General features: G+C 34.5%; 1 long non-coding RNA gene across 1 annotated transcript; it reads left to right on the top strand.

Moving 5' to 3' along the window:
• The first annotated feature begins 385 nt into the window (after positions 1 to 385).
• Positions 386 to 15,679, top strand: LOC117344206. The gene is made up of 8 exons (XR_004536127.1): positions 386 to 471; positions 4,534 to 4,764; positions 6,327 to 6,401; positions 6,714 to 6,740; positions 10,381 to 10,461; positions 11,042 to 11,139; positions 13,337 to 13,385; positions 13,688 to 15,679. It is a non-coding gene; the product is annotated as an uncharacterized LOC117344206 (long non-coding RNA).
• The last annotated feature ends 3,680 nt before the right edge of the window (positions 15,680 to 19,359 follow it).

The following is a 19,359-nucleotide window of genomic DNA, read 5'->3' as shown; positions in this document are numbered from 1 at the left end:
TTTTAAAATAAAATTCTTTTTTTTAAAACTAGATGTTGGCCCTGGGCCTCTTGTTGTCTGAATGGGCAAGACAGCTGGATTCATGATATATATAGAAATTTGTTGAGTTGGACGGCCACTAAGATTGCCTACTTTCGTCAAAATGACTAGACATTGAGCTAAGCAGCCACATATATAACAAAGATCAAATATAGAATTGTATTAGTAGCAAATGGGTGACACAGACCAAACATACACACTTGACTAATTGGCCCTTCCATATCCATACTACTGATTCTGAGGCGGATATACCTCTACGTAACAAACATACATAGTTGATATAAGTAAAGGAAGTCACAGACCTGAGATAAACGGTCTTATCTATGTATCGTCATCTAATAACAATGTTTTAATTTCAGACGTTTCAGAACAGATTCCGGTCAAATAAACAAGCCCGCCCTAGGATTTTTTTGTCTCTCCTGTTTCCTTGTGGTATGTTGTTTTAGGGACTTCAATTAATTATTTACATGCTGCTTGTATATGTTACATCGGTGACGAACCAGCGGTTGACTTCGGTAGGCAGGTTCGATCCTTGTCGGGGAATTTAAATATAGCATGTTACATACAGTTGATTTCATTGTAGCACATATCTTTGTGGTGTAGTTGTATGTGGAGGGTGTATAACACATATATATCTGTGTGGTGTAGTTGTATGTAGAGGGCGTATAACACATATATTTGTGTGGTGTAGTTGTATGTAGAGGGCGTATAACACATATATTTGTGTAGTGTAGTTGTATGTAGAGGGCGTATAACACATATATTTGTCTGGTGTAGTTGTATGTAGAGGGCGTATAACATATATATTTGTGTGGTGTAGTTGTATGTAGAGGGCGTATAACATATATATTTGTGTGGTGTAGTTGTATGTACAGGGCGTATAACATATATATTTGTGTGGTGTAGTTGTATGTAGAGGGTGTATAACACATATATTTGTGTGGTGTAGTTGTATGTAGAGGGCGTATAACATATATATTTGTGTGGTGTAGTTGTATGTAGAGGGCGTATAACATATATATTTGTGTGGTGTAGTTGTATGTAGAGGGCGTATAACACATATATTTGTGTGGTGTAGTTGTATGTAGAGGGCGTTTAACACATATATTTGTTGGTGTAGTTGTATGTAGAGGGTATATAACACATATATTTGTGTGGTGTAGTTGTATGTAGAGGGCGTATAACACATATATTTGTGTGGTGTAGTTGTATGTAGAGGGTGTATAACAGTTATATCTGTGTGATGTAGTTGTATGTAGAGGGCGTATAACACATATATTTGTGTGGTGTAATTGTATGTAGAGGGCGTTTAACACATATATTTGTTGGTGTAGTTGTATGTAGAGGGTATATAACACATATATTTGTGTGGTGTAGTTGTATGTAGAGGGCGTATAACATATATATTTGTGTGGTGTAGTTGTATGTAGAGGGCGTATAACACATATATTTGTGTGGTGTAGTTGTATGTAGAGGGTATATAACACATATATGTGTGTGGTGTAGTTGTATGTAGAGGGCGTATAACAGATATATGTGTGTGGTGTAGTTGTATGTAGAGGGCGTATAACACATATATTTGTGTGGTGTAGTTGTATGTAGAGGGCGTATAACACATATATTTGTGTGGTGTAGTTGTATGTAGAGGGCGTATAACATATATATTTGTGTGGTGTAGTTGTATGTAGAGGGCGTATAACACATATATTTGTGTGTAGTTGTATGTAGAGGGCGTATAACACATATATTTGTGTGGTGTAGTTGTATGTAGAGGGCGTATAACACATATATTTGTGTGGTGTAGTTGTATGTAGAGGGCGTATAACATATATATTTGTGTGGTGTAGTTGTATGTAGAGGGCGAATAACACATATATTTGTGTGTAGTTGTATGTAGAGGGCGTATAACACATATATTTGTGTGGTGTAGTTGTATGTAGAGGGCGTATAACAGATATATTTGTGTGGAATAGTTGTATGTAGAGGGCGTATAACATATATATTTGTGTGGTGTAGTTGTATGTAGAGGGCGTATAACATATATATTTGTGTGGTGTAGTTGTATGTAGAGGGCGTATAACATATATATTTGTGTGGTGTAGTTGTATGTAGAGGACGTATAACACATATATTTGTGTGGAGTAGTTGTATGTAGAGGGCGTATAACATATATATTTGTGATGTAGTTGTATGTAGAGGGTATATAACATATATCTTTGTGTGGTGTAGTTGTATGTAGAGGGCGTATAACATATATTTGTGATGTAGTTGTATGTAGAGGGTATATAACATATATCTTTGTGTGGTGTAGTTGTATGTAGAGGGTGTATAACATATATATTTGTGTGGTGTAGTTGTATGTAGAGGGCGTATAACATATATATTTGTGTGGTGTAGTTGTATGTAGAGGACGTATAACACATATATTTGTGTGGAGTAGTTGTATGTAGAGGGCGTATAACAGTTATATTTGTGTGGTGTAGTTGTATGTAGAGGGTATATAACATATATATTTGTGTGGTGTAGTTGTATGTAGAGGGAGTATAACATATATATTTGTGTGGTGTAGTTGTATGTAGAGGGCGTATAACATATATATTTGTGTGGTGTAGTTTTATGTAGAGGGCGTATAACAGTTATATATGTGTGGTGTAGTTGTATGTAGAGGGTATATAACACATATATTTGTGTGGTGTAGTTGTATGTAGAGGGCGTATAACACATATATTTGTGTGGTGTAGTTGTATGTAGAGGGCGTATAACATATATATTTGTGGTGTAGTTGTATGTAGAGGGCGTATAACACATATATTTGTGTGGTGTAGTTGTATGTAGAGGGTGTATAACATATATATTTGTGTGGTGTAGTTGTATGTAGAGGGCGTATAACATATATATTTGTGTGGTGTAGTTGTATGTAGAGGGTATATAACACATATATTTGTGTGGTGTAGTTGTATGTAGAGGGCGTATAACAGTTATATCTGTGTGGTGTAGTTGTATGTAGAGGGCGTATAACATATATATTTGTGTGGCGTAGTTGTATGTAGAGGGCGTATAACACATATATTTGTGTGGTGTAGTTGTATGTAGAGAGTATATAACACATATATTTGTGTGGTGTAGTTGTATGTAGAGGGCGTATAACACATATATTTGTGTGGTGTAGTTGTATGTAGAGAGTATATAACACATATATTTGTGTGGTGTAGTTGTATGTAGAGGGCGTATAACACATATATTTGTGTGATGTAGTTGTATGTAGAGGGCGTATAACATATATATTTGTGTGGTGTAGTTGTATGTAGAGGGCGTATAACACATATATTTGTGTGGTGTAGTTGTATGTAGAGGGCGTATAACATATATATTTGTGTGGTGTAGTTTTATGTAGAGGGCGTATAACACATATATTTGTGTGGTGTAGCTGTATGTAGAGGGAGTATAACACATATATTTGTGTGGTGTAGTTGTATGTAGAGGGCGTATAACACATATCTTTGTGTGGTGTAGCTGTATGTAGAGGGAGTATAACACATATATTTGTGTGGTGTAGTTGTATGTAGAGGGCGTATAACACATATCTTTGTGTGGTGTAGTTGTATGTAGAGGGATTATAACATATATATTTGTGTGGTGTAGTTGTATTTAGAGGGTATATAACACATATATTAGTGTGGTGTAGTTGTATGTAGAGGGCGTATAACATATATATTTGTGTTGTGTAGTTGTATGTAGAGGGCGTATAACAGTTATATATGTGTGGTGTAGTTGTATGTATAGGGCGTATAACATATATATTTGTGTGGTGTAGTTGTATGTAGAGGGCGTATAACACATATATTTGTGTGGTGTAGTTGTATGTAGAGGGCGTATAACACATATCTTTGTGTGGTGTAGTTGTATGTAGAGGGTGTATAATATATATTTGTGTGGTGTAGTTATATGTAGAGGGCGTATAACACATATTTGTGTGGTGTAGTTGTATGTAGAGGGTGTATAACCCATATATTTGTGTTGTGTAGTTGTATGTAGAGGGTGTATAATATATATTTGTGTAGTGTAGTTGTATTTGGAGGGCGTATAACACATATCATTGTGTGGTGTAGTTGTATGTAGATGGTGTATAACACATATATTTGTGTGGTGTAATTGTATGTAGAGGGCGTATAACACATATATTTGTGTTGTGTAGTTGTATGTAGAAGGCGTAGAAAACATACATAAGGACGCTGTAGTATTTCTTTTCATGTGTGTTCAAAGAATTATAAACAAACACGAAACGTGTGGAAGGATATGATTGTGAATTGTTAGGTGGTACAATATAGGTATTGTATTATTACTCCGTACAAATGATGAAGGTTCGGATCGTCTAAAGTTGTATTATTAAGTTTTATGCATCATACTGACATATACTACTGTAATTTATTCCGGACTGTATTATCCTATTCCGTACGAAGGGCTGATACTTTTTTTTTTTTAATTTCATGTAAGGTTTGGGAGATAGCTGTTTGGATAAGTATTTTACTACAGACGATAGAAGAGACTGGATATCTCCATGGAACGTTCCGAACAGAACTTGGACTGGAATACGATGACGAGTACTTCTGGCGTATCCTGGTCACCTTGCTAGTTATGGGACTGGTAATAGCTGTCTTCCAAATAATCACCATCATCATAATACTTAACGTCGTCAACAAACAACGCAAAACATTTCTCTATATTGTAAGTATATTTCAGAGGCAACAGCAGTAGAAAGTTTCGTACGGAAGTTTTATATTGCTAGCTCTCACCCTAACCATGATCAATACATATCTGAGATACATCATTAAAGTCTACATTACTGTACTTATGAGTCAAACTTTAATCAATGAGTCACACCTAGTTAAGAAGTCACACATTAACCCATGAGTCGCAAATTAACCTTTGAGTCACACCTTAACTTATGAGTTACACCTAGTTAAGAATCACACCTTAACCCATGAGTCTTCACTTAACCTATGAGTCACACCTTAACTTATGAGTCAGATCTAATAAAGGAGTCACACCTTAACCTATGAGTCACACATTACCCATGAGTCACATCTTAACTCACTACTCATACGTTAAACCTTGCGTCATACGTTAACCCATGAGTCACACATTAAGCCATGAGTCACACATAAACACATGAGTCACACATTAACCCATGCGTCAAACCTCAACCCATCATGAGTCACAAATTAACCAATGAATCAAACATTAACCTTTGAGTTAAACCTTTACCTTTGCATCACACCCTAACCTTTGAATCAAACTTTTCAGTCACTCCTTAACCTTTGACCTACACCTTGACCATTGAGTTACGTCCTGAACATTGAATCCAACCACCACTTTGTTGTAGATGAAATCGTTTATTTAAATACAATACCTTCGAATGTTTTATCTGAGTACGCAATAACAGTCTCTTGTTATGATTATCGAAATTGTATCTCATAGTTTTTGTTATATTCTACCATACATATTTGATATCTTAGTTGTATTGCTGTATTTACTTGTTATATTCTACCATACATATTTGATATCTTAGTTGCATTGCTGTATTTACTTGTTATATTCTACCATACATATTTGATATCTAAGTGTATTGCTGTATTTACTTGTTATATTCTACCATACATATTTGATATCTTAGTTGTATGGCTGTATTTACTTGTTATATTCTACCATACATATTTGATATCTAAGTGTATTGCTGTATTTACTTGTTATATTCTACCATACATATTTGATATCTTAGTTGTATTGCTGTATTTACTTGTTATATTCTACCATACATATTTGATATGTTAGTTGTATTGCTGTATTTACTTGTTATATTCTACCATACATATTTGATATGTTAGTTGTATTGCTGTATTTACTTGTTATATTCTACCATACATATTTGATATGTTAGTTGTATTGCTGTATTTACTTGTTATATTCTACCATACATATTTGATATCTTAGTTGTATTGCTGTATTTACTTGTTATATTCTACCATACATATTTGATATCTTAGTTGTATTGCTGTATTTACTTGTTATATTCTACCATACATATTTGATATCTTAGTTGTATTGCTGTATTTACTTGTTATATTCTACCATACATATTTGATATCTTAGTTGTATTGCTGTATTTACTTGTTATGTTCTACCATACATATTTGATATCTTAGTTGTGTTGCTGTAATTACTTGTTATATTCTACCATACATATTTATATCTTAGTTGTATTGCTGTATTTACTTGTTTGTGTACAGGTTTGTGGTCTACTGGGATGCATCCTTATCTCTGACATTGTAACGACAGGATTGGTATCTGAATGGCTAAACAAGGTACATATATATCACTCAAGTGACAGAAGTTATCAGAAAGATCCGAAGACTATCATTGTGTTGGTTTTGTACAGTTTATCTGAGCACAACTATGTCGATTTATTTAGACTTTATAGCTCGTATCTATTACAAAACAAGAATAATACGCTTTCAGTTGACATATGCATCTTTATTGCAAAATGATGACACTATTTGGTCAGGAAGGTTATTCTTCAGTCACTCTGGGATAAATACACACCACATTTAGGACAAAAATCTACCTTCTCCCATGTGTTAACCTCCTGAAAATATTTGTTCTGTTTCCTGTTCCAGGCATATACGTGTTCATCGTCATCAACGGTAGGTAATGCTTTAGTACTAGGATAAAACTATTTTTGTATATAAACAGTTCTTTATCTCTATCATTTAATGAACTACTCTTGTACATCACCAGCATATAAACTGTTTTTTGTACACTATCAGGATATAAACCGTTTTGTACACTATCAGTATATAAACTGTTTTGTACACTGTCAGTATATAAACTGTTTTTGTACACTATCAGTATATCAACTGTTTTGTACACTATCAAGATATAAACTGTTTTGTACACTATCAGTATATAAACTGTTTTGTACACTGTCAGTATATAAACTGTTTTGTACACTGTCAGTATATAAACCGTTTTTGTACACTATCAGTACATAAACTGTTTTGTACACTATCAGTATATAAACTGTTTTGTACACTATCAATATATAAACTGTTTTGTACACTATCAGGATATAAACTGTTTTGTACACTGTCAGTATATAAACTGTTTTGTACACTGTCAGTATATAAACCGTTTTTGTACACTATCAGTATATAAACTGTTTTGTACACTATCAGTATATAAACTGTTTTGTACACTATCAGTATATAAACTGTTTTGTACACTATCAGTATATAAACTGTTTTGTACACTATCAGTATATAAACTGTTTTGTACACTATCAGTATATAAACTGTTTTGTACACTATCAATATATAAACTGTTTTGTACACTGTCAGTATATAAACTGTTTTAACACTATCCATATATAAACTGTTTTGTACACTATCATGATATAAACTGTTTTGTACACTGTCAGTATATAAACTGTTTTGTACACTGTCATGATATAAACTGTTTTGTACACTATCATGATATAAACTGTTTTGTACACTATCAATATATAAACTGTTTTGTACACTGTCATGATATAAACTGTTTTGTACACTATCAGTATATAAACTGTTTTGTACACTGTCAGTATATAAACTGTTTTTGTACACTATCAGGATATAAACTGTTTTGTACACTGTCAGCATATAAACTGTTTTTTGTACACTGTCAGTATATAAACTGTTTTGTACACTATCAGGATATAAACTGTTTTTGTACACTATCAGTATATAAACTGTTTTGTACACTATCAGTATATAAACTGTTTGTACACTATCAGTATATAAACTGTTTTGTACACTGTCAGTATATAAACTGTTTTGTACACTGTCAGCATATAAACTGTTTTTGTACACTGTCAGTATATAAACTGTTTTTGTACACTATCATGATATAAACTGTTTTGTATACTATCAGTATATAAACCGTTTTTGTACACTATCAGGATATAAACTGTTTTTTGTACACTATCATGATATAAACTGTTTTGTACACTATCAGTATATAAACCGTTTTTGTACACTGTCAGTATATAAACTGTTTTTGTACACTATCAGTATATAAACTGTTTTTTGTACACTGTCGGTATTTAAACTGTTTTTTGTTCACTATCAGGATATAAACTGTTTTGTACACTATCAAGATATAAACTGTTTTGTACACTGTCAGTATATAAACTGTTTTGTACACTATCAGTATATAAACTGTTTTGTACACTACACTATCAGTATATAAACTGTTTTGTACACTATCAGTATATAAACTGTTTTGTACACTATCAGTATATAAACTGTTTTGTACACTATCAATATATAAACTGTTTTGTACACTGTCAGTATATAAACTGTTCTGTTCACTATCAGTATATAAACTGTTTTGTACACTATCAGGATATAAACAGTTTTGTACACTGTCAGTATATAAACTGTTTTGTACACTATCAATATATAAACTGTTTTGTACACTATCAGGATATAAACTGTTTTGTACATTGTCAGTATATAAACTGTTTTGTACACTGTCAGTATATAAACTGTTTTGTACACTATCAGGATATAAACTGTTTTGTACACTATCAAGATATAAACTGTTTTGTACACTGTCAGTATATAAACTGTTTTGTACACTATCAGTATATAAACTGTTTTGTACACTATCAGGATATAAACAGTTTTGTACACTGTCAGTATATAAACTGTTTTAACACTATCAATATATAAACTGTTTTGTACACTATCAGTATATAAACTGTTTTGTACACTATCAGGATATAAACAGTTTTGTACACTGTCCGTATATAAACTGTTTTGTACACTATCATGATATAAACTGGTTTGTACACTGTCAGTATATAAACTGTTTTGTACACTATCATGATATAAACTGTTTTGTACACTGTCAGTATATAAACTGTTTTTGTACACTATCATGATATAAACTGTTTTGTACACTATCAGTATATAAACCGTTTTTGTACACTATCAGGATATAAACTGTTTTTTGTACACTATCATGATATAAACTGTTTTGTACACTATAAGTATATAAACCGTTTTTGTACACTGTCAGTATATAAACTGTTTTTGTACACTATCAGTATATAAACTGTTTTTTGTACACTGTCGGTATTTAAACTGTTTTTTGTTCACTATCAGGATATAAACTGTTTTTTGTTCACTATCATGATATAAACTGTTTTGTACACTATCAGTATATAAACCGTTTTTGTACACTATCAGGATATAAACTGTTTTTTGTACACTGTCGGTATTTAAACTGTTTTTTGTACACTATCAGTATATAAACTGTTTTTGTACACTATCAGTATATAAACCGTTTTTGTACACTGTCAGTATATAAACTGTTTTGTACACTGTCAGTATATAAACTGTTTTAACACTATCAGTATATAAACTGTTTTGTACACTATCAGGATATAAACTGTTTTTTATACACTATCAGTATATAAACTGTTTTTGTACACTGTCAGTATATAAACTGTTTTGTACACTGTCAGTATATAAACCGTTTTTGTACACTGTCAGTATATAAACTGTTTTTTATACACTATCAGTATATAAACTGTTTTAACACTATCAGTATATAAACTGTTTTGTACACTATCAGTATATAAACTGTTTTGTACACTATCAAGATATAAACTGTTTTGTACACTGTCAGGATCTAAACTGTTTTGTACACTGTCAGTATATAAACTGTTTTGTACACTGTCAGTATATAAACTGTTTTGTACACTATCATGATATAAACTGTTTTTGTACACTGTCAGTATATAAACTGTTTTAACACTATCAGTATATAAACTGTTTTGTACACTATCAGTATATAAACTGTTTTGTACACTATCAAGATATAAACTGTTTTGTACACTGTCAGTATATAAACTGTTTTTGTACACTATCAGTATATAAACTGTTCTGTTCACTATCAGTATATAAACTGTTTTGTACACTGTCAGTATATAAACTGTTTTGTTCACTATCGGTACATAAACTGTTTTGTTCACTATCAGTAAATAAACTTTAATGGTAATAAACAAGGTATTAAACGCATGCTTGTTTTTCTATAAACAAACACATTAGATAGTAATAAACACATTCTTGGTTTAAAAACAGAAACTTTAAATACTAATTAACACATTCCTGTTTTGAAAAACACAGACTTTAAAAAGTAATTAATACATACATATTTTTATAAACACAACAATTAAAAAGTAGCTAACACATCCTTGTTTTAAAAATACAAACTTTATAAATATATATATATTTACAGTTCTGCAGGACATATGTATCAAGACTGTACGAATTGTGCGGAGTGTTCATCGGTCTCAACATTGCACATTTGTGTCTTGTGGTGAGTACTTTTATGTAAATAAGCACATCCTCAGGCGAAAAGTATAACTTTTTGTGACGTCATCGGCCTGTTATCCAGTAAATAAATTTCCAATGCAATATTTCAGAAATATTTATATTTCATTCGAGGTGTATTTATATAGCGTACTTGTATAGCTATTTATATAAAATTAGTCGTTTGTTTATAACACGTACTTCTATAACTATTTATAAATATAGTCGATTGTTTATGGAGCGTACTTCTAGCTATAACTATTCATCAATATTGTCTTTTTTTAGCGTACTTCTATAACTATTCATATAACATTAGTCGTTTGTTTAATGAACGTACTTCTATAACTATCCATAAATATAGTCGTTTGTTTAAAGAGCGTACTTGTATAGCTATTCATAGATATAGTCGTTTGTTTTTAAAGCGTACTTCTATAACTATTTATGAATGTAGTCGTTTGTTTTAGAGCGTACTTATATAAGTATTTAAATAACATTAGTCGTTTGTTTATAGACCGCACTTCTATAACTATTTATAAATATAGCCATTTGTTTATAGAACGTACTTTGGATTAATTTCTGTGTTGTAGGGGGTACTTTTGGGTCTATGTATATACGCCATCAATAAATCAGCCCGACTCGACCATATCACCAGTGGATGAAACCGTTCTAGCGTCTGGACAAAAAGGTGCAATAAATACTAACAACAGTGAACCTACAGGCTCTGTCTTAGAATCTCTCTCCGAGGTCTCACTTTAGATATCAGCTACTCACTTTAGATATCAGTACTCATTTAGATATCAGCTACTCACTTTAGATATCAGTACTCACTTTATATATCAGTACTCAACACACTTACTACACATAAGATATCTGTTTTCAGTAAAAGTGTCAGGAATTATGATAGATAACTTATTTGCACGAGTTGATTGATAACATGATTTTGCTGGGGTGTTTTCGTAACACAATAGAAGTTAATTTTAACTAAAGGAAATAAATATTGTGGAAGATATTTTAAATCGTGCCTGTTTTTTGCACCGAAGTCACGATATCTCGCATCAAGTCACTTAGCCGAAAATATATATCTTCATGTATAATAAAGTCAAATATTGTCATGTATTAAATTTATAATTATGGATAAATATTTACTTTTTTTTGTGCCATGTTTACTTTCTGTCTTTAATCCTTTTTTATCTATGATTTTACAGAAATGTGGGTTTTTTTTATACGAAATACCTTCCTTGCTGCATGTGTGTTCATAACATTTTGATTATTAGATATAGTTAAGCCATTTGCCTGGTTTAATCCTTTATCAGCAATCATGACACACAATTTTACTTTCATATCTCGCCATTTTGGATAGAGTTTGCCTATCTATCTTACATAGCATTTCACGTGTGCTGATGATTCAAGGGGACAACTCTTATCACGTCATCAGCTTGTGTTTACAGGTTTAAAATGTTTGAAAAACAAATATATGTATGTACTGATGTATATGACCGACAATATGGGGCGTTTAAGGAGGTTAGATTAGCATTCGGTAAAATTTATACAGACAGTACGGATCTTACAGACTTTGCGCAATCCACCCGTCCGTCAATGACGTGGGAGTGAATGGACATTAATTGATAGTTATACATAATGTACTTGTGTAATATATACCAGTTTTCAAAATTTATCATTTTCTATTTCTAATTTCAATTTCTGCCATCTGTGATATTTGGTTCTCTAGATATATACTGCTTTTATTTGTGTAGTACATCCATATTTAATCCATAAGATTATTCTGTGATACTTGTTACACATATATGTATTCATATAATTTATCTGACTGTATACTGTTTTATCTATATTTACCTTGTTTGTCGCAGTAATAGCACAAATGTTCTTTGTTCAGTGTATGCGACGGTAAATACATATCCTTATATCTGATATCACCGAGGATCCGCGGTAAAAGTGGATTACTTTGTGTTACATACAAGGAAGAACAATTAAATGCCAACATATATCACTTAGCGTATGTCGTCGACGTATCGAAACTATGATTATGAAAACGTTCGGAGTTTTTGTTTTGATATTAACATACAACATGAAGTGGATAAGAAGCCATATAAAACGTATAGTTTATGAATAGGTTCGTGTTTTACTGATAAAATTCCGGATGCTATAGATATCCTTCCTAAAAGACAAAGGTTTTGTTGTAACGATGTAATCTTCCATCTTTTTTATGTACATTATACATGTATATACTAACTTATTGTGATTATTTGTATGTATTCAGCATTGCATGATTTCTTGCTTTTGTTTGTTTTAATTACTTATGAAATCTGTGATATTTTCACAGGTTTTTAATTTAATGGCTCTGCTGAGCTACTGTTTCATGTCTTATTGTATACAAGAATGAACTGTGTACATTTCGTTTGTTTTTACGTGTTAGACAATGTGATGTTATTAACAGCATGTTCACGTATAACATTTATCATTTGTTTTTTGTATAAGGTGAATTGGTCAGTCTATGCACTTATTGCATGTAATTGTTATTTGCTGTGCTTTGATTGTTCAGTCCCGATTTGGCGGGGGGTCATATTTATTCTTGGTCAGTTTTTCTAGTAAGTGTAAAGGAAGACACTTTAAAATTGACTATTTTCTATTTTCTATTGTAATGCTGAATTAGTATAAATGTTTATAACACAGATTGTTTGTGTTATTTAAGAATTAAGTATATTTGATATATTTAGTATTTTGGTAATTTCAAATGGCGTCAATCAAACTATACTAGGTCTGTTAAAAGACGTTTAATATTTGTCAAAGTCAGTGATGTTATATTTCTTTTGTTTATTCGTGGTTTGTATGGTAGTAAAGGGCAGCATTTTTGTCATTTTTAGATCCTCAGCTTTAGTATATAGCTGACAGTTGCCAGACATGTAAACACAGGTATTTATCTTATTATCTATATGTTTATATTGGATTTTTTCATTCTTGTAACTTAATATTTGCTAAATGTAAAAACAAATGTGTGTATATGTATATAGTTATAAGACTGCAGAATTTCGTTCATATTTACATATATATTGTCGTAGTGCAAAACAGGAAAAAGGTAGATTCATGTCTCAACACCGAACTGTGATTATTGTAAGTAGTTATGATCAGATCTGTTAGAGTTTCGTCCCTTTGTGATGTTCTATCGACACTTTATGTACCGCTCAGTGTAAGATAAGCTTTTATGTTTATTTCAGAGTGTCCTGCTTATTCATACAACTGAAATGGCTGTTGTCATCAACGTGCTTATACCATACTGGTGTAGGCCTATGATCTCGTTATGTACTAGTTGCACTGTGGTATATCATTTACACCATCCCGTCCTTCTAACACAAAGCTCTAATGTAGCAACTCTAAATAACCCAATATTCTCGTCATGATCACAATAAATATTCTTTGATAACTGGTGTTGCATGTACGAATATGTATACTCTAAGATGAATATTGATTGAGGAACATAAATATGTATACTCTGAAATTTATATTGTTTGAGGTATATAAATATGTATACTCTGAAATGTATATTGATTGAGGTATATGCTAATACATCTACTGGACACACAACTGTGATACGTACCTGTCTGTGATAATATACTGGACACACAACTGTGATACGTACCTGTCTGTGATAATAAACTGGAAACACAACAGTAATACGTACCTGTCTGTGATAACATACTGGACACACAACTGTGATACGTACCTGTCTGTGATAATATACTGGACACACAACTGGGATACGTACCTGTCTGTGATAATATACTGGCCACACAACTGTGATACGTACCTGTCTGTGATAATAAACTGGAAACAAAACAGTGATACGTACCTGTCTGTGATAATATACTGGACACACAACTGTGATACGTACCTGTCTGTGATAATAAACTGGACACACAACTGTGATACGTACCTGTCTATGATAATATACTGGACACACAACTGTGATACGTACCTGTCTGTGATAATATACTGGACACACAACTGTGATACGTACCTGTCTGTGATAATAAACTGGACACACAACTGTGATACGTACCTGTCTATGATAATATACTGGACACACAACTGTGATACGTACCTGTCTGTGATAATATACTGGACACACAACTGTGATACGTACCTGTCTGTGATAATATACTGGACACACAACTGTGATACGTACCTGTCTGTGATAATGTACTGGACACACAACTGTGATACGTACCTGTCTGTGATAATAAACTGGACACACAACTGGGATACGTACCTGTCTGTGATAATATACTGGACACACAACTGTGATACGTACCTGTCTGTGGATGATGTAGTTACACTTGTTTGGTGTAATTTGTTACACTTAAGTAACTGTTTGTGATGATATTGTGATTACTTAAGTAACTGTTTGTGATGATATTGTGATACTTAAGTAACTGTTTGTGATGATATTGTGATACTTAAGTAACTGTTTGTGATGATATTGTGATACTTAAGTAACTGTTTGTGATGATATTGTAATACTTAAGTAACTGTTTGTGATGATATTGTAATACTTAAGTAACTGTTTGTGATGATATCGTGATACTTAAGTAACTGTTTGTGATGATATTGTAAACTTAAGTAACTGTTTGTGAGGATATTGTTACACTTAAGTAACTGTTAAGTAACTGTTTGGTGTGATATTGTTGCACTTAATGATCCGCTTTTCTGAGGATTCAGTCACGTTGAGTCTCGTTCCGTTCTTGCATAAAAAGCATTTATAATATGTAACTAACAATTGGCAGTTTTATAGCAAGGTTGTATCTGAAAAAAGTGTCAACATTTCAGACTTTTTATGTGGAGGCCATTTAGAAAATGCATTTTGGACATGGCTCGAATTTCACATTTTTGGACTTAACTGTTTTCACTTAAACCATCATTGCGTTGGCAATTTTGAATGTTTCTAATTCATTTTTGCTTTAACACTTTACAATGTTCAATACATGGAAAATAATACACAATAAAGCGGGAAATTAGCCATTTTTATTTGGTTTTCACTTATTATTATAACTGGAGCACTTTAAAATTTATCCCGGAAAAGCTGAAAAATAACAAATTTTAGTTCTTAGTTCGGGCCAAAAATTAAGCGCACTGACCCCTATCACCTTTAATTTGCATTTGTTTGTATATATTTTTATTTTAACATTTTTATACAGCGAAACCCCCCCCCCCCCCCCCAAAAAAAAAACAACAAAAAAAACCCCAATAAAATTCGTAATTCGAACTATCAATATAACGAACTGATGCAGTTGGTCCCCGTTATAGCCGTGTTTTACGGTATAGAGAAAATCATACTGGCCAGTCATATATGTTGTCAATCTTACGAAATGGTTTGGTAGCAATGATGTGGTCATAGAGTACCTGCTGCCATATATAGTTGCCCTACTGTAAGGTCAACCGACCAGCTCATGTTTTGTGTGTAGTTGTCAGTCGGTTATGTGTTTTTCTTTTGTTTTTCCTCATGAATGGTTTTGGCCTTTCCATTGTGTTTTATCATTAAGCATGAGTTTTTGATTTATATCCGTTCAATTCATTCCGTCTATTTGAACCATTCCTTACTGGAGGTATAACTATATATATACAGCATATACATGTTTGCTGGATTGTTAACTATACCGTCCAATAGTTGTCCTATATCATATATAGTGTTTTATACGATATTTCGAAGTATTATTGTCAATAAAATTTCACGAACTAAAACTGGTCGAGTTAGTTTCTTCAGCAAAACCACCTACGTGTGCCGACTGTTCAGACATTTACAGAAATTTCCTACACAACTGTTAAATAACAACTGTAACTGTATATAACTGTATCAACACATATTTGAATTATTTTAATGAAGAAAAGCTCCCAAATCGAATTCATTATCATTCTTTCATGTGGAATTAAAAGAAATATGTAATACATATATGATAGACTATACATATATGACAGACTATATATGTAATACGTACACTGACTTTTAGACTATATATGTAACAGTTCTCGTTTTTTCCATCTTCATGAAAGCCAAAACTCAGGGGTAGGTTTCTTTGGCAAAAAATATTCAAAGCCGTCAAAAATATACCCTCAAAGCTTTTGTGCGAAGGTTGTTAATGCTAGAAATTTCTGACCTAATAGGACCTGTACCGCCGACGTCCCAGGTCTGTTTGTCTCGTGCATACCTGGTTATACATATGGCACTTGTCCTAAGTTGTTGGCAGTAAACTCTATTGGTCAGTCTCAGGTCATGTGTCATAACATACATAGACAAACAGGTACATACGTATCGCACACACTGATATACAACTCACAATTACATGACGAACGAATATATTAAGGTGGCTCGACCCACTAGACATGTAGTGACGAATCAAAACCTACCGGCAACCTTTAAACAATTTGACACAGCTACATACTCCCCCATCTAAAAGAAATGACTTCCACGTCATGACTAAATATACGTACTGATTAAATAGTTCCTCCCTTAATTAGAGTCAACATGCATATGGTATCGATTAGCCGCTCCGGCATTTCCAGCAATGCTCGTTCCTTTGCCAGCTCCTGTAAATAGGTCGCCCTGACAAGCCTTTGACTTCTCTGCCCGCAAGTTCATCACAAATTTCCCTGTTTCCTGCCATGCGGGTTTAAACTTGGTCTGGGTGGATCGCCTAGGGACTGGGACCGGAACTGGTCTTGGGAAATGTCTGTCAGCCTCAATTGGGGCTATCCTATCTCCCTCAGGATGGGGATGCACGTCATCCTCATTGATCCCCGATCGTCATCGCCGTTTCCTCCATCCACAGCCTCTTCAGCCGCTACGTCGTCACGTTCTGACTCAAAGGCTCCTGGATCCTCGCCTGTGTTAGCATAATCTTGAGCACTTGGAGCGCCGGGTACTTCCACCGCGAGATGGGTCACCATAACTATGTTGTCATCGCTTTCCTCCTTCATGGAGTGGTCAACACTCTGTTCATTATCTGCTGAGTCGGATTCTGGTGTCGGTGTGGCCACTCCTAGGTCACCCACTGGAAGTAATAGATTCCGATGTAGGGTCCTGATGCGGCCGTTACCCGACTTCGGCTTGAGTACGAACACTGGTATGTCCTTGTCAGGTTGGTCCTGTACTGTATACACTGTGCCCTCCCATTTGTCTGACAGTTTGTGTTTACCCTCATGAACGAGCTTCTTTACCAGTACACAGTCACCCATCTCGACAGTCGCTCCCCTCACCCTTCTGTCGTACTGCCCTTTTTGCTATTCCTTTGCTTTTTCCATGGTCCTACTAGCCAGCTCATACGAAGACTTGAGTCTTCTCCGAAGATCCGCATCAGACTTTGTATGACATTCTTGTTCCTTCCCTCTAGTTATCCCAAAGGTCAAATCCAAAGGAAGCCTTGGAGGTCTTCCGAACATAAGCGTTAATGGAGGATATCCTGTCTGCTCGTTTGTTGTACAATTGTAGGCATGCACTAGACGGGCCACATGCTTCCTCCAGTCTGACTTTTGGTGGGGCTCCACTGTACCCGGCATATCCAGTGAGGTCCTGTTGAATCATTCATAAACCCCATTACCCATATGGTGATATGGGGTGGTCTTCGATCTCTCTATTCCAGTGATCCTGCAAAGTTCCTGAATGAGTTTCCCTAAAACGTTGGATCCCTGATCTGTATGTATTCGCTACGGAAAACTGTAGTATACAAAGCAATTGTTAAAAAAAACTGCAGTAGTTTTCACCGACTGGTTACGGGTTGGGTATGCCTGTGCATATCGGGTGTAATGATCCGTCAGCACCAGGATTTAAGGGCATCCACCCTTTATGATTCCAGGGACAGGAAATATACATGTATGCATACCAGTTCCAACGGCTATGTGGTGTTGATGTTTACTAAAGGTGCTCGTTGCGCAGCTGGTGTCTTCCTACATATACATCTAGTGCACTTCTGAACCCATGCTTCTACATTCTTAGTCATCCCTGGCCTGAAAAAGCGTTCCCTTATGAGGGACAGTGTGCGATCCCTTCTCGGGTGTCCAACATCATTGTGGAGTGACTCCAATACCCTTCGCATCAGGGATGTGGGCAACAATCTCTGTCTAATAGTGATCTCCTGATCTTGCTTAATACAGCGGTGAAGAATGCCGTTCTCCACGGAGAGATTGCCACAATTCCTCAGTAATGACTGTCGTCCTGGGCATAGGTCTTTCCTTAAAGGTCGTCTGTTTTCCCGTATTTCGCTTATAAAGGGACGGATGGCAATGTCCTGTGCCTGAAATCTTCTCCAATCACGAGATGTCAGCTGCTCGATCCCCTCATCTTCAATGTCAAATTCGCGCAGGGCCAGCACTTCCGCCTGATCCCTGGATCAGATGCTCGAGTAGATAGCCTCTACAAAGGTGTGATCCATTTCTAGCGGCGTCTCGTCAGGCAAACGCCTGACGAAGCGTCAGCGTCGGTGTTGTTACGTCCCGCAGTATACTTGATAGTGAAATGGAAATATGCAAGAGCGGCAAGCCACCTTTGTCAAGTTACGTCCAACTGGTAAGCACATACGTTAGAGGATTGTCCGTTATGACATCAAAGTGGGTATCGCACAGAAAATCTTCAAACGTGTCGCTGATCGCCCAATTTATTGCTAGAAATTCGAGCTTGTGTGCGGGGTATTTCCTTTCTGTCTTGCTCAAACCTCTGCATGCGTAACTGATCACTCGCTTTAGACCATCTTGCCTCTGGTATAGGTCAGCATCAAGTCCTAGACTGCTGGCATCTATGTGGAGCTCAAAAGGTATTGCTAGGTCGGGATATCCAAGTACAGGCGGTGAAGTGAGCATCTCTTTCAGCTTCTTGAGAGCTTCCTCCTGGGCTCCCTCCCAC

Source organism: Pecten maximus, chromosome 2 (genome assembly GCF_902652985.1).
Source record: "Pecten maximus chromosome 2, xPecMax1.1, whole genome shotgun sequence".
Taxonomy (NCBI): Eukaryota; Metazoa; Mollusca; class Bivalvia; order Pectinida; family Pectinidae; genus Pecten; species Pecten maximus.
Note: the sequence above shows the minus strand (reverse complement) of the source record. Positions and strands in the feature narration are given on the sequence as shown.